General features: G+C 34.6%; 1 pseudogene; it reads right to left on the reverse strand.

Moving 5' to 3' along the window:
- Window positions 1-10,989: 10,989 nt before the first annotated feature.
- LOC122122055 lies at window positions 10,990-11,086 on the reverse strand (annotated as a pseudogene).
- Between the last annotated feature and the right edge of the window lie 6,302 nt (window positions 11,087-17,388).

Raw genomic sequence — 17,388 nt, forward strand, 5'->3', positions numbered from 1 at the left:
TATGGAGCCATTCTGCTCATCTGCTAGGACTATCTTAAATATTTCCTAGTTATTACAAATGAGGGAAACCATGGAATCTATTTCTTTGTGTCTTGCTTATTTTTCTTAGTAGGATTTTTCCAAGTCTTTCCATTTCCTTATGAATTGGAAGCATAGACTTACTCAGTACATATATAAACCACATTTTGGCAATTCGTTCATCTACTGAGTGGCATATTGCTTTAAAACATGATTGCGTGTAAGTATCACTTAAGACCATTCAAAAATGACAGATGCAAATTGTCATGTCAAAAACGAGCTTTACAATGTCGGTGGGGGGAGCGGGGGGGAAGGATTGGGTAGGGGGAGAGGAGGGAGGCTGGGAAGGGAGTTGAAGGGTAATCAAAGGAAGAGGCTGCAATGCTGGGTAAGAAATGTTTGCATTATCCTGCCCATGTAATTGTAGCCCCTCTGTACATTATGTTCACAAATAAAATAAAAAAAAAAAAAAACGACAGATGCAACCTCACCAGATATACTAATATCATGATTTCTAAGTAAGATAATATTTTATGGTGGTACAAGTATTGAGATATAGGATGAATCTAAGGTATATATTGCACTGAATTAGACAGGAAGATATCCAATATCATGTTTGATAAAAAGGGTAGTGACAAAATATTTCCCTTGAGAAAGATATATGAAGCTGCCAGAAGTATGAAGTAGTTCAGATAATTTTGAAGAATTTAGAAATGCAAGCTCAATTATGTCTCTTTAAATAATATTTATGTAAGTGGAAGGGCAAAAGAAGGGTAAGAGAAGAAAATAACTGACAGTAGATCATTGTCCCAAGTTAGAGTATAAAAAGTCATAATCTATGACTTCCAAGTTAAAGAGAGGCCAATATAATATGTCCCACTTAATTTAGGTACATGCAAAATATTTACTTGGCTTTTCCCTACTTAAATGCTCCAAAATAAATGAACAGTTATAAGAAAAGTTATGTGATTGCCATTGCTTCAACTTGAACACTAACTGTGATCAGCCCTATTTTCTCACTTTGCACTTGGAAAATAGTCCATAAGTTGATGATGTTGTGGCTGATTAGAGTCAGAGTTAGGGGCTTCTACTTGTAAAATTATCCCAGAATAGTTTAAAGCAGTTTTTCCCCAAGATATCCAACTACATTGTCTGAATCTGTACTTTGAACGCACCCTCACACCTGAGCACATTATTTGAAATTATACTTCAGCTTTTCTTGGCACATTCTACTTTGTGACTTTGTCTTCTTTGCACATTCCTTTTATGTTCAGAGTTGCTCTATTTCCATTTCATCTGTACAAACTGCTAAGAACATTGTTCAACTACCACTTCTTGTTTGTACACGCCCAGTCTATGAATGAAGGTACTTTGTCCATGTTAAGCAATAGGGTAATACTCACTCTCTGAGGAGAAAAGTTCCACAATATAACCCTATGCCCACATTATAGGATGTAGAATTTAAAGCATTTTGAGACAAACAGTGATATTAGAATTGAAAGGCTTCTTCGGGACATTTTCCTGGAGTTCATTAGTTTACCCAGGAGAAATATATATATCCAAAAAATTTAGAGCTATTTAGTAAGCATCCTAATTAACATTAGATCCTAGATGTTGTGTTAATACAAGTCACGATTGTATTATTGTTAAATCAGAATCCTTCACTACTTGAAAATGTGTATGAGAAAATGAAAGAAAGGCATTAAAACAAAATGTCTTATCTTTTTAGGAATTTAATCCTAGGGGTGAGAGCAATGTCTGAACTTTTCCATTCAATAAAAGCTTGAAGTTTATAAGAACATTTTCCTACATATAAGAATTATTGTCAGGTTGGTTGACAGGGTTATTTCAGCATGGAGATAAACCTAACAAGAATTAGATTTCAACAGTGTATATGGCAGTTATGATGTGTCAATGGCTATTGAGGCATTTTCTATTCTAAAGAGGAATAAATTCCTGGAGTCTTCAGTCACATTAGTAAATCTGTATATTCAACCTATTACTTGGTGTTACTTGTCCTACATTTATAATGAGTAGGCTGATAAGATATACAAATATACCTAAATATATTTCAATAAAATCCCACTGATATGGATAGATGGGTCACTAATTGGTACTGTAGGACAAATTAGGCCTGTCTGTTCAAGCTAAAATCACCTGGCTAAATAAAGTTTTCAAAAATATTCCCACAATACCAATGAGTAAAATTCATGACAGTTATATCTGTATAATATTTCTACGGTCAAGATTAAAGCATTTGTTCCCAACATTTAGAATCAACATGATCTGTTGAATTAATGGATCCAGAATTTATGTCTTCACATTCATATCTCAACATTTTATCAATATGACTTTCACCAAAACACTATTCTTATTGAACTTGTCTATGTCCTTTTACTTTTCAAATCCAAACAGTAGATTTCCTTCAATATGTTTCTGAAAATTCTTTCCTTCCTTTTCTTCTGTAAATCTGTGTTTATTACTTTTTTGTTTCCTTATTTATCTATTGCCTCCATCTTTTCCACAATGGTACTCACATTGTTCACACTTTAGTCAGAACTTTCCTTTTACTCTTCCCTTTAATAATGTCCCTGATTTCATTATTATTTTTCATACTTATGTTCATGGATATTTTGATGATGTTCAAACAGACTTGCATCTGTTGAACATAAACCTTAGAACTAGCAGAGAGTTTTTTCCTCTAAATCCATCTTTTCCACCTGTAGTACTTATCACCAAGAATGTAACTAACACAGTTAGGAGACAGAGATGTGGAAACACTTTAGATTTCTTCTTACCCTACCTCCATCCATTAGATAAGATGAATGATCAAGATTTTCTCAGTTTCTGTCACTAATGTAATTTCTATGTACTCCTTTTTATGCCCCTGACACAAGCCTATTGCAAATACTCATAAGTCACTCAGTCCTAAAACAACTGTTTACAAAGTATGCATTTCTCCCCATAGTCTTTTCATATTGGTCCTCTCCATCACCCAATGACTCTCCTTGTAAACACACAGTGTGAAGAACTCAGACAAAAATTCTAGTATCATTATTTACACACAACATTGACTGGTGATCTTACATTTCTCATCTGGAAATGGATGTAATCTACCAGAAATATTGAAGAATATATTTGTTGAATTCTAGAGCAAGGAAAAAGAAAAGTGAAGAGTCCTTACATTTTCTACCTTAGCTTTCAAATAAAGAAAGAGTCGAATTCAGTTTGTTGGTATAAAGTCAGAAATAGTTTCATGCTGAAATAAAAACAAATTTTAAATCCTGGCTCTACAGACTGTGTCTTTTTATGGTAACTGCAGATATATAAGTAGTATTATGTAAATTGTGTCATGTATTTACAGCTATAATGAAGAACATACTCTTAGTATATCATTGTAAAACATTGGTTATTGAATGGTATCCATATGAGAATGCTATTTGAACTAATCACACAAAGTTGGAACCTACATCTTAGTCCATCAAAATGTGGGAATGATGTTATTTATAAGAAAATAATACCACCAAGAAAGGTGAGTATACATTAGAAAGACTGCTGGAAAAACATTAGGGTTTTTACTGACTCTACCTGTTTATTTGATTTTATTTCTTGATATTCAAACTCTCCTCTTGTTATTCTGTTTTTGTTTTTTCATTTTGGTTCGTCATGGGGCCTGGACTCTGGGCCTGGCACTGTTCCTCAGCTCTTCAGCTCAATGCACTCTACCCCTTGAGCCACAGTGCCACTTCCTCCTTTTTCTGCTTATGTGGTGGTGAGGAATCAAACCCAGAGCCTCATTTAGGCAAGGCCAGCACTCTGCCACTGAGCCAAATTCCCAGCCCTCCTCCTGTTATTCTTATTGTATGTAGTCCAACGCTGTTTATAACTATGCATTCAATGTGGGAAATCCAACTTCAAAAATGTCTAAGTTTTTTTTTTTCCTTTTCAATCACAGCATCGTCATGATCAGGCTACACTGTGGTCATCATCCTCTCCATCAAAATTATTATTAGCATTATAAGTGCTAATTTTTGAACGTCAGATATGTGTGTATTATTTTATTATTATTTGTCTTTTGATTAATAATTTTAATGTTACCACTGTGCATGCGTCCATATTGAAATTTTGAACAAATAAACAAAAAACTAAACCATATCAGGTAGCTTGACTATGTGCTTATAACAAATTATGGAATAGATTTTTTTGAAGCATTGCAAATTCCTAATCAGTATGAATTAACTTCCTCACCCCCTAACTACAATCAAATATTTAAGAGTTTGGGGAGAACCTCTTCAAGTAATATACTATATATGTTACTACAATATCATGTGTATATCGAAAATTCTCTTGAAAGTAATAAACTCTACTTTCTATTGAAATATTAGCTTTTTTATTCTAGGAAACTTTTAGAAAAATAGACTGTATATCTTTGAAATGAAAAAGGTCAAAAATAGTAGCATAAATATTTTAGAAGGAGTCTGTCTTCTCTCTCTCTCCCTCTCTCTCTGTATATATAAACATATATATATAATATATATTTATATATCTGTCTTCTATATATATAAATGTTATGTATACAATAGTACATTTTTAGAGATTATTTGTCCTCAGAAATATATACATATATATAAATTTATGTGTAGAATGATATACATTATAGTGAAACAAGCATCTTAATATATAATTATAATTAAAAAAAAAAAACTTCATGAAACCAAGTGCCGGTAACTCACCCTTATAATAAGAGCTATTCACGGTGCTGAGATCTTGGAATTTTTTTCGATACTAGCCCAGACAGAACAGTACTTGTTAGATTCTTATCTCCAATTAACCACTAAAAACAACACCCACAACAACAAAATTTATCACATTAATTTCACAAAAGCATCTTTTAAATGCTGTGAACATTTCTTAGAAACATGAATACATACCTCTGGAAAATGTTAAGTAAAAAGTCTAGAATATTTACGTCTATGTTAAAGACATGACTATTTAGATTGTTTAAGATATTTAGGTAATGATTACAAGTTAAGAATAATGATAGATAGGTAATATATTGGGACTGTTTTTTTCATTCTATTTTACAATAGTAATAAAATGATATTTATAATCATTATATAAAATTACTCTTGCTTGGTATTTGAATTATCATAAGTGATAAATATTTTTAAATGATTTCCAAAGCAAAGGAGTATCAATTCTTTTGTAATTTCAAAAAGATTAAGAAAATGATTTCAAGGCTGGTTCACTCTAAGTCTATATTTGTTTTCTTTTTCTAGTTTTCATATGTTAGTATAAATTAAAATTCTAAAAATTTAATGGATATTGGCATTCAGGAACATCATCACATACACTAATATTGGAGTCCCTTAAGTGGAATAGTTTTATTTCATTTGTTACTCACAAATAAATCAAGATTATTTTGTATTTTGTTCTTTTCACTGCTTTTGGCTCTTATCTTGAGAATATGTTTTTCCTAGCAAAGTAGAGATAAGCAATTGGATTAAGTAAGTAACATATGACTTTCATAAAATGCAGATGAATAGATTTGGGTCCTCTGTCATTTGCTAAAACTTTCTTCCAGAAAAGTTTCTCAATTACTTAGAAGTTTTTCCCCTTCCCCTCCACAAATTATACTGACATCAAATACAGTGAAAGCAGGGGTTATACTGTGGAGGAGGGACATACAAAGCAACGAAGAAATAATCTTATAAATGTGTTAGAAACAATCGCATGAAAGAAAAAAAAACATTTGAATACATATCTTAGGGTTCATTTCTGTAACATCACCTTATCTGAACTTTTCTGCTTGACTCAGATATATACTAGATATTGCAAATAAGGGAAAGCATCGGGGGAAAAAATAGGGATACAGGTGGACCCATTGCAACAATGAGATGTACAAGTCATTATGTCAAAAAGGAATTTAAAACTTTGGTGGGGGGGGGGATAGCGGGGAGAATTGTGTGGGGAGGGAGGAGGGTGGGAAGTGATGGGAAGGGGAAACAAAGGAGGAGGCTACAATGCTTGATAAGAAATGTACTCATTATCTTGTCCATGTAATTTTAACCCCTCTGTACATTATTTTCACAATAAAAAAATAAAAATAATAAACATATTACTTAGAAGTGATGCATAATTCCTAGGTAGTCCAGTTATCACATATACTTTTGGATTGAGTTATCTCTATATAAACTCAAACGGACAAAATACCTTCAAAATAAAAAGAAATCACATCTTGGTTTTAAATGCAGTAGTTTACAAAGAGTTTTTCGCCAACACCAAAAACATCTTTTTAGCTATTCTACATTTTGTGTGATGAAGTTTTAACAATAGTTTTTTTTTTTCCTGACATGCAATTCACTTACAATATATTATCTCTTTTTATTGTATACATTTTAGTGCTTTGGAAGTGAATTGTACCTTCATAGGTTTTCAAAGCCTAATTTTCACAAACTTGCATCTTCAAATAGAAATGCTATAAATTTTAGAACAGACATTAAAATAGATATAAAATTCAGTTACAGGAATTTGTCCAGCATACATCCTCTATAGTGTGTCTTTTCAAAATTTGTTTTTGGGGATTATTTCCAGGGTCTCACACATACTATTGAATTTCACTGTCATTAAACTACATTCTCTGTCCAAAAAAGTTTTTTACTTCTATTTAATACATTCATAGAAGTGTAATGCCCGGATCCTATACAATTCTCTTTCACCTTTTGAAGACTTGAAAACTTGTTTGCTAAAATGACTGCAGTATTATACAAATCGATCACTATGAGAAGTATATCAATTTCTCCACAAATGCATTACTATATTTTGCGTCCTCTTTTTATATTATGGTCATACTAGTGAGTTTTCTTTTTATTATTTCTTAAACACCAAAGAGTAGCTTATTTCATATGCTCCTCCTATTGACTATGAATTTACATAGGTTATTTAAAGAAACAAAACAACCTAAGAAAACAAATTAATTCAGTACTCATGAACCTGCAGGAAATGAAAAGATTAAAAGAAAAATCAGCTATGACAAGCTTATGAAAATCCTGACTACATGGGAGTCTACTCTTGTGAGGATAGAGGTTAAAGCCCAGACTGGACAGAAATATCTGTACACAATGCCATGTACCTGTTATTCTAAATTCCAGGAAGAATAATATAACATGGACTGAGCCCAAGGTCATACACAAGTATCTGAAAAATAATCAGGATGATTTAGGGCTGGGGACATGACAAAGGGGTAAGAACCCCCATTTAGGGGACACAAGACACTCAATTCAAACTCTAATATTTGGGAATTATGTAAAAAGCTATGATTTTAAATAATTGGAATAATTGTAAGATTTGAGTATTTGAGTGGAAAAATGCATGAGAGAGATAGAATGAACCCATGGTGCAATATTTTCAACTTAAGTGAAAATGTTTTATGGTACTTCAGACAAAACAGAGTTACCTTGCAAATGAGCATGGTTGTGCATTTGGGTGATGGAAATACTTTACTTACACAGGTGTAAATTAAATAGATTTTTTAAGGTAGATTGTACTTCTTGAACTAAGAGCCTGGATGATGTAACTGAGGTTTTTCTCTCAAGGCTACCACTCTACTACTTTGAGCCACAGTTCCGATTCTGATTTTCTGTTGGTTGTTTGGTGATAAGAGGATCCTAGACATTCTTGCCCAGGATGGCTTCAAACCATGATCGTCAGATCTCAGCCTCCTGAGTAACCAGGATGCCAGGCATGAGCTGTCGATAGTTTTAATAATTTAGTAAATTGTACAGTTACTGAAGTTGTAAATTATCATTATAACCTGTGTAATATATGTGTGTATGTATATATCAATGCATACGGATAGAAATATTTTAACATATTTTTGTATCTACAGTAGATTTATGAAATTATCCATTATAAAATAAAATGGAAACAAAAGTTAATAAGGATCAAAGCAAAGGAAATTGTCACATGTTTCTTGATGTTTAATGGAATACGAATTGTGAGAATCAGTTTGGGAAAATCATCTCTACATTAACAAAATGGATAAGAGGTATTAATTCCAATCCATCTATTTGCTCATATTGTGCAACCTCACACATGAGTGTCAAAATCAAACAACTCTTTTTGCCTTTGCTTTTAACTCACTTGTTATAATTTACAGGTTAGATGAAGTAATCAAATAAAGATAAAAATAATGTTATGTGAGGCTATGAATTAGAGCTGAAAATGATTTTAAACACGATAATATCTAATTAAATTGCATATTTCTTACTTTTACTTTGTCATGTCCCTCATTCCCATATTAGGAAGGTATATAGAAGGTTCTCACTGAATTATATGTACAATTATGAAAAAAAATGTATTGAAAGAATATGGGCACAATGTGGTTTTAGCTTATTGAGACCTGCAAGGGGAAGTGTGTTTTTGAGGACTTGCAATACATTGTGATGAAGATGAAGGAAGGGATGTGCTTATTCTAGAAAACTGGCTAGGGGATTGCTCCCATAAAGGTAGTGATGAATTCTTCCAAAAGGTTACAGTAAAATCACTTTCACAAGCATGTTCACTGCTGCACTATTCACAGTAGCCAAGTTACGGAAACAGCCCAGATGCTCTTTGGCGGAGTGATGGTTGGGGAATGTGTGGCACATATACACAACTGGATTGCACCTATCCATTTTGAAGACTGTTATATTATTTGCAAAGAAATGGATAGATCTAAAAATTTATTAAGTGAACTAAGTCAGAGCCAGACACACAAAGGACCCATGTTCTGTCTCATATTTGGAAGCTAGAAATTTATACAAGTTTACACAAAAATATTAACCAAAGCATGCGATTTGCAGAGGAGTATTTCAAAGGTGTAATTTCTTATAAAATTGAACTTTACTCCAACAAAATGAATAGCAGGAAACTATCATTTGGAAGATGTGAGTGGAAGTCAAAAGGAAGGAATAAAGAGAGTTATGGAGGAAGAGAGTGAAGGTATAATATTCAATGCAACTGTATGAATCTAGAAAAAATTAAAGTGGGATGAGGTTTGGAAGGGTGTGGAAAAGTTATATAAAGATCCATTATATTAAAAAAAACTGATTTGTTGAATGGAAATTCCCTTGTACAAGTATTTAAGATAAGAAAATTATAATTAAAAATAATGGAGCCATCTGATCTTAAATTCTATTTCCATCTCTTTTAAAAAATAAAATTATTTGCTCTATAATTTGATTAGAGGGATGGATTTTGTGGCTAGCTAGATCATTGCACATCTGTCTCTCTCTTCCTCTCTCCCTCTCATGGTTCTCATAGGTAGTATGATTACTCCATAATTATCTTAATTCATTTCGCTTTTATATTTTTTTGCATCATTTCACTTTCTGCTTTGTCATTTCCCAATTCATTTACATATAAGGCATTATTTCCTATTTTCTCATTCTTAGAATAAGCTGCACATGAAGACACCACTGGTGCTCATTTTCAGTTTGTCCCTTTGAATACGGAGGAAAATCTTTCCTCTGCTCTCTACCAAATCTCTACTCTCCAGTTAGAATAATTTAGAATAGTAAAAATGAAAAAAGAGAAAATAAATAATAGTGAAAAAAACAGATGCAGAAAATTCACCGGATTTTTCTGACTAGTTTATCCAATGTGAACTATTGGGGAAATACATGGACAGCTCATTCTCACTGGCACTCAAAGTGTCTGGTTAAGCAATTCTGATGAAGTTGAGGAACAAGATGAAAAAGTGAGAAATGGTATCAATTGCAAGAAAAAAAAATGGTATAGAATCAAGCAAATTTCTTCTTTGTTCTGCTGAAAATAATCGCCTTACTACAGTGCAGAAACTACTTTCCAAAAAGGCCACTCATGTGAATACTAGGAATAACGATGAGTATACACCTCTTCATCTAGAAGCCTACTGTGGACACTTAGACATTATCCATGAGTTGGTGGCTCAAAGCAGATATTCATGTAATAACTGTGAATGATTGGATACACCTGCACAGTACTTATACATGGAATAATACCAGAGTGGCTTCTTTATTTCATCATGATGCAGACACCAGTGGCCAATCTAAAGGCTTCTTGACCCCCTTGTATCTTGCTGCTGGGTATAGATATAGCAAAGATACGCTGGATCTCCTTCTGTTGAACCATTATATCAAACCAGATCTGAAGCACAACTTGGAAGAAACTGCATTTGATATTGCCAAAAGGATAAGTATGTATCACTACCTCTTTGAAGTTGTGTAAAGCTGTACAAATTGTTCTCTTAAGTCCTAATGTTTCGATTAAGTTTCTTAAATTTCAAAATTGCCAGTCCATCCCATGTGTCCATAAAAAATATTTTCACAATACAAAGCAACAGCAATATTTTACTTTAGAAATTCATGGATTCCATGGTATTCTTCCAAATGAATTGCCTGACTTTGATGTCAAAATATATTCGAGTTGTTTGTATACATCAATAATGATATCTATAGAGTTTGTGATTTTTTTAAATCAGAAATAATTTTAACTTATCTGTTGAAATGAGTAGTAGAGAAACTAAAGATATTTCTGGTGCTTGTCTGAAAAAAGTATATTTTAAAATATTTATATTCTGTTTGTATAATATCCATAATATATTTCTTTCTCTCCTAGATATAATACTTTGAATTCGACATTATTTTATAATATATAGGTCCATTAATAAATGTGTTCTTTCAGATTGCATTCCATATAGGAACAGTTTAAGATTCCTTTAATTCCTAGGTCCTTATATAATTTTATTTCTTTGGGATAAAATGACAAGGTTATCTTATTTCAAAAGTTTTATAAAGGTTATGCTATATAAAGGCCTTTCTAAGAAGGTGAATATTGAATACACTCATGTCAAACTAACTTTTATTTCTATGAATTACATGTAATATTACACTTGTATATTTGTAATCAACTTTTTCATGACTGTTTTTCATTTCTTGCTTCTGAAGAATGAAAAATATGGAATACTTCACAAATTTTCATATCATCCTTGTACAAAAGCCATGTGAATCTCTGTATTGTAATTCAGGTAGACATGCTGCTGAAGCCTGTAGTATCTTGTAAATTTAAGTAGTTAATGATGCAATCTTAAGACAGGCATATATCCTTGGTTGCCTATTTGTAACAAGGAAACTTATTGTTCCCAAATATGCTATTCATCTTATTTCTGCAAAATTCTGTGTATGGTGGAAAAAACTTATATTGTTTGTTCAATTGCTCACATTTGCAATTTTTGTCAATAACTATTTTAAGTCTTTTTCATTTGAAATTTGATCATACTTTGAAGCCTTTATAGCTAGGTCCAAAGGTGATGGATTTTCAAGTACTTATTTATTAACTGATTTAGCTTTGTGGAGCTAATGGATTCAAAGTAAGCCTTGCGTAAGAGCTACTTCTAAACTTCTGCAGCTTAAAATTTCCCAAATGAGGTCTTACTGGCACAAATGTCTGCCTGACCCTTTACCCTTGCTCCATGTAAGAACAGACCAACCAGAATATCTTACCCTGACAGCACAGATTCTCTTATTGGAGCAAAACTAATCTTAGTTACAAAGGATCATAGAGAGATGAACAGTTCAGACAGAATTGTTCAGACTAAGCCGGGCGCTGGTGGCTCACACCTGTAATCATAGCTACCCAGGAGGCTCCAGGAGAAGTCCATATGTTTCTCTTTGTTATTAGGCCTTAAATTGGTAATGTTTTAATCACAGTGTTTCCTCTTGCCTCTAGGCTGTACATCCCCAAATGGTAAAGCTTTAAGTTTAATTCTACCCAACACTGAGGTAGAGGTAATGGAATAATATTTTAAAACAATGGCCTTTGTTACCTTAACCACAACAGAACAATGCAAAGCATTTTCTTATATTACATATACTTACATATTTTATATTTATGTGCTGATTTTATATTTCAAACAGTGAATCTTACTGGAATTAATTGATAATTTGACAAATTAATTGATATTTATTACAATAAATAGATTGGAATATAAATAATCAGGATTAGAATACATATCAGAATATAAAAAGTATCAATGCAGTTTTCGGTATAAACTTGTGATACCTTCTAATTGTTCTTGGTTTCTGAATTCATATGGTAAAAAAAAACAATGTTGTTTTCTTTAATCTATAAGGGATTTCACTCTGCTGCTCTGTTTATTGATTTAACTCGCTGGTCCCAAACTGTTTTTCTCCATATTTCTGAAGCATTCCTACTGATTATACTCAAATTTTGCTGATATGATATCTAAAAGGTGTTATTCTTCCACAGGATCCACGGGTCCTAGGATCCCAGGTCCCAGTTACCTGCATCATCAGATAACTAGAGCAAGAGATCTCACCGAGGCCCATACAACATGCCAACAGAAAGTAATTGAAGACCCATCTCAATTTCTCATTTCCTATATTTCAGGGCCCCAATTTCTTGAAATGCATGAATTAGCAGTAAGCAATTGTGAAATGCAAGGCAACTTAAAATGCAGGATGAGATCACAAAATGTTAAAGTACAGTAATTCAAATTTTCAATTTTCAGATGACCATCCCATATGAGTGAACAAGACCACAAATGTCACAAGATTATTTGTAATACCCCTATCCTAATGATTAACGATTGATTTCAGTCCAGCATCATCAGGCCAAAAAATAGTTCCTGGAATGATAGATCTATAATTGGTCTACCAAGGCTAGGAAAACTTGACCTAGAGGTCAAATATAATTCAGAAAAACATTAATTGAGAAAATTCTTAGTGCTTCAAAACACTGGTACTTCATTAAAACTTGGTCCTGTAGTATAAAAATGATGTCATTCTCAAACAAATGATAAACTACATTTAATCTCCTGAAAGTGTATTCCTTTTCAAATAAACTTTGTAAAATCACATTTGCCAAAATAACACTTTAAAAGTAGATAATATTTAGTGGCGTTACAACTTTTACAAGTGTAGAGCAAGGTACAATAGAGTTGATTTATTTACCCAGCACCAATGCCAAAGAGGTTCAACCATTCATTGAAGTGTAGAAAGAGTACCCCCCCATCATTTGTGTTTTTCAGTAGGTGACTTCGAAAATTTGTTAAATAGATCAGCCTCCCATATTTCAAACCAAAACATTAGCTAATAGAGTAAATTTCATCACATAATAAGGACATTTTAAAAAGTCATGAATATTTGCCTTATCATATGGTGTTTTATGTTTTCCCTATTTGTCTAACATAGTAAGAAATATAACTTTAACTCTTGCATATGGGTACTCATCAGAGATTTGACAAACATAAAATCTGTCTTCTATTTCTATCATATTCCTCAACACTAGTAAATTTTAGTTTTCTTCTTTTTCCAAAACTTATCGGTAATAGAAAATATTATGCCATGTAAAATAAAATAATCACAAAACACTGTACAAAGCCATTTACAAAACTGGTAGTTAGGAATACATTCTCAGCCATTTTTAAACTTTCTTGTTGACTACAGATTAATCTTCCAAATGAAGAGGAATAAAATCATGTCTAGGTGCTCCATGTCTCCAGTCTTGCAAATTGTTACTTCAGATGAATGAATTATGGAAATATAAGCTGACATCAGTTCAAGCATATGCAGAATTGAAACTCCATGGAATGTATATACACGTTTCAAAGTACTAGCAGACAGTTCAACAGAATGACTATCAGGAAGTTGAAACCAGAGAGGAGTAATAGTAATGACATAGAATGAATGAAATGGAACAAGGAGCAAGTACAGCTAGAATACTCAATGTACACATGTGAGAAAGGAAACGGTAAATCGGAAATAAATCTTGTAGAAGGGGTGGGTTGAGAATGATAGAAGGAATGACTCTGATCCAGGAACATTGGACAATTAGATGGACATACTTAATTGAAATACACTAGCACAAGGTTTTGTAATTCAGTGAAAAAATACAACAAAAAACAAAAACACACAAAAAGCACAACCAAACAGCAATCTCTATAGAGTATGATGATGACCTCTCAAAATTTTAAATAGTTAATGAAGGACAATCTTGTGAAAAGCATACAAAGTTGTTTAAAGTGGGCAGTTTGGGGTAGAGGAGAATTTTTAACAGATTTAAATAGATTGTCTTAGGTTATAAATCACCTATATCTGCTGCAAATATTTTCTTCTGCAAGTTCTCTTGGTCTGAACTGGATACTCCAATCCTGAGCCACACTTGATAGCTTGTAAAGATAGAATGGAAGAAACAAGATCAAGAACCCATTACTCCACTGGAAAGGAAACAGTCCTTTCTGTTTTCTCTCATTTCTATTGACTACTTTCATTCATAAGTTTATGTCAAGTGATTTGCATTATGTATTTCCTTCTTTGTTCTGGCAAAGTAATTGTTCAAAGTAATTCACTAAATATTATATTCCATTTCTTTTTCTATCATGCTGTTTACTTATCCAAGCGAGTCCATTAAACTTCCCACTTGCATTTCGGTGCCACGGAAACCCAGCATCAATGTTAATGAGGACAATCTCTAATGTAAAACTTTGTCTCCAAAATACCACTCCAAGAAGCTGTGATCACAAATATTTAGATATACTTTTTTCTTTTTTGTTTTACCTTGAAAGTCTTCTTATGTCTGAAGTGCCCTCAAAAATCAGTACACCACCAATTTTTGGTTCAATCACTTCTAAACTCAAAGATATATTTTGCTAACAAGATGCTTAGAGGAAACCGAAGAATACTCCACTTTTATCTTTTCTCTTAAGACTCTCGTTAAATACCATATCAGGAATATTGAAGTTATTCTGTGCAAAATTATTCCAATAGATTATTTTTCTCTCCCTCTTGCATTTGCTCAAAAAGATGTATGGAGAAGAATAGAGTTAACTCACCCATACCTTGGATGACAGTGTCTGTTACAAAAGGACAATGCTCCTATGTCTTATTTCTCTGTCCTCCTCTTAGCTCTTGCGTGATTTCCCACTTATCACAGATTTTTGGCTTCAAGCCTAGTGAAGGTGAAGGACTATAAGGGCCTCCCCCATTGCTACATTGTAGGGCTAGATCTCCAGCATGAGGTAAGCATGAACTACGCACACAAGGAACACATGTTGGAAGAACAGACTTAAGCATGTCTGGTTTATTTCTGCACAAGGGTTGGGATTTTATAGCCCCAGCTTTCCCAACCTCCGGAGTCCTTCCCAGTCAATTACTTAGCAGGGAGTTGATGATGGGCACTGCTTGGTGACAGCCACTGTTTGGTCCCCTGGGGGCATGTAGGGAGCTTGGACAGCTCATGGCTGGCAAGCTAGGTGGACTTGACTGTGGGTCTCGTCTCTATGAGCAGGAAGTGTGCTTCAACTGCTACTCTAGCTGACTCAACCAGATCTGACCGGCTCTACCCACAAATTTCCCCTTTTCTTTTAAAAGGACAGTCATTATGGTGACCCGTCGTTGGAGGCGTTTTTGACGCCGGGAGTGCAAGCATTTAATAATTCCTAGGAGAGAAAGCCCTACAAGTGCAAGGCCTCCTCAGATGACCAGAGAGGATGGCGAAAACCATTGTTGTAACTTTTTAAGCACATCTTCTAAAAAGGAGGCAGTGGGAATAAGCTGTATGGTGGTTTGGTTTAGGCGGGTAACATCATGCAGCAGGTTTGGGGTGAAGTTTAAGTACTTAAGGGACCAAGGGCCTTTGATGTAGTTATTAAGTTCAGTGACATTGGGTGCAGGAGTGGAAAGCTGACAGACAGAAGTAGTCATTGCATTATATAGTCCTCCTTGTTGTAATCGAAGAAACGTGATCTGTTCTTGGAGCAAGTCTATTTGTTGTTGGAGAACAAGGAGGCCTCCCTTAAGATGATTGGCAACTTGTAAATATTGTAATTCTATGGATGACAGTTGAGGGATGAGCTGGTTTATCTGTTGCACAGTGGACATGCGTTGGGACAGCAATATAGCAGCAGTGGTAGATGAAGCCACTGTAGCGATGATTTCGGACCCGATTGCAATGATCAATCCTACTGCTCTTTTAGTGCGTGGACGAATCAATTGAACCTGAGAAAACGGAGAGTCATTAGTAGCCAGAACAATAAATGGGGGAACACGTACCAACCCAGCAAAAGGCTATGAGTCATTGGGTTGCCAGTAATTGCTGAGAGTGCAAGTAGTGGAGGAGTTGTCTCCTAGACAAAAAAAGAATGAGGCTCTAACCACTACCATTCCTGACACCTGGTTGTATCCATATCGGTTACAGCGACGAGTATTGGCCAATAGGAAAGGGGACAAATCGAAGCAGGGATGTGATGAGCAAACGATTGGCATGGGGGCTCCTAGGTCTCCCAATCGTCCTCCTGAAGAGTCAAAAAACTCATTTAGATTTTGAGGTTTGGGATCTTTTTCAGATTGGTTGTATATAGCCGGGTAGAGGGACAATGTGAGCTCCACAAACACTTTGCCTTGCCAGGAATTGGCACAAAGGCTAATCACTAATTCCTCAAGAGGAGTGCAAATAGTGCTAAAGCTATCAAACTCCCTGCGTGGGCACAACTGCATATGAAAATGTATGTCAGTAGCCTGATTTCAATTTTTTTCCAGTGGGACAAATGGGGTAGGGTCCTGTGTAGTTCCACCATACCATCCCATGCGTTACTGTTGTGAGGGGGATGGTACAGCCATGAAATTGCTTTATCATCTCGTTTGAAAAACAAAAAGAGATGGCTCCCTTCCATCTAAAAGTAAGGTTTGTTTTTTGATGCCATAAGGCGTCTGCTGAGAAAGGAAGGCCAACCCTGCCATTGGAAGAAAGCATTTGAGGGAAGGTGGTGGTAACTTCCCCTACCATCATTAAATATGGGGGCTGGACACTAAAGTTATCTTACCCTGCCCTGCAGCAGATTGAGAATTGGTTGTAATAATGGCACACAATAGGAGGAATAGAGTACCATGCCCCGGGTCAGGATCTGGGGCCAAATCCTGGGCTTGTTCAACCAATATCTTTAGGTCTCCCCAAGTGTTGACATGGGCTCTAGCTCGAGGTTTGTGTCTCCTCCTCCTCGCACTGTTCAAGCGTACCTGATGCATCTTGTGCTTACGTGGTGACGGTTGGTCAGACAACTCCAGCTGGGATCCAAACAGGTTTATCACTCGTGTCTGGAAAGATACAAGCAAATCCTCTCCCTTGTGCCATTAAGGGAGCAGGGCCCTCCCATTTTCTTGTGATGGGGTCCCTCCATCTATCCAAAGGGACCAGAGTAGGTGTTTCATGAGTCCCCATTGCAGGGAGGTGGGGGTCCCACATGTGGTGGGTGTGAGTGTTAAAAAGTTTTTTACTATAAGGCAATAATTTAATTGTGTTTGGGGATCTTTAAGCCCTAGCCCCTCCAGGTCC

This window comes from Dipodomys spectabilis, unplaced genomic scaffold (genome assembly GCF_019054845.1).
Source record: "Dipodomys spectabilis isolate Male_0828 unplaced genomic scaffold, ASM1905484v1 ptg000203l, whole genome shotgun sequence".
Taxonomy (NCBI): Eukaryota; Metazoa; Chordata; class Mammalia; order Rodentia; family Heteromyidae; genus Dipodomys; species Dipodomys spectabilis.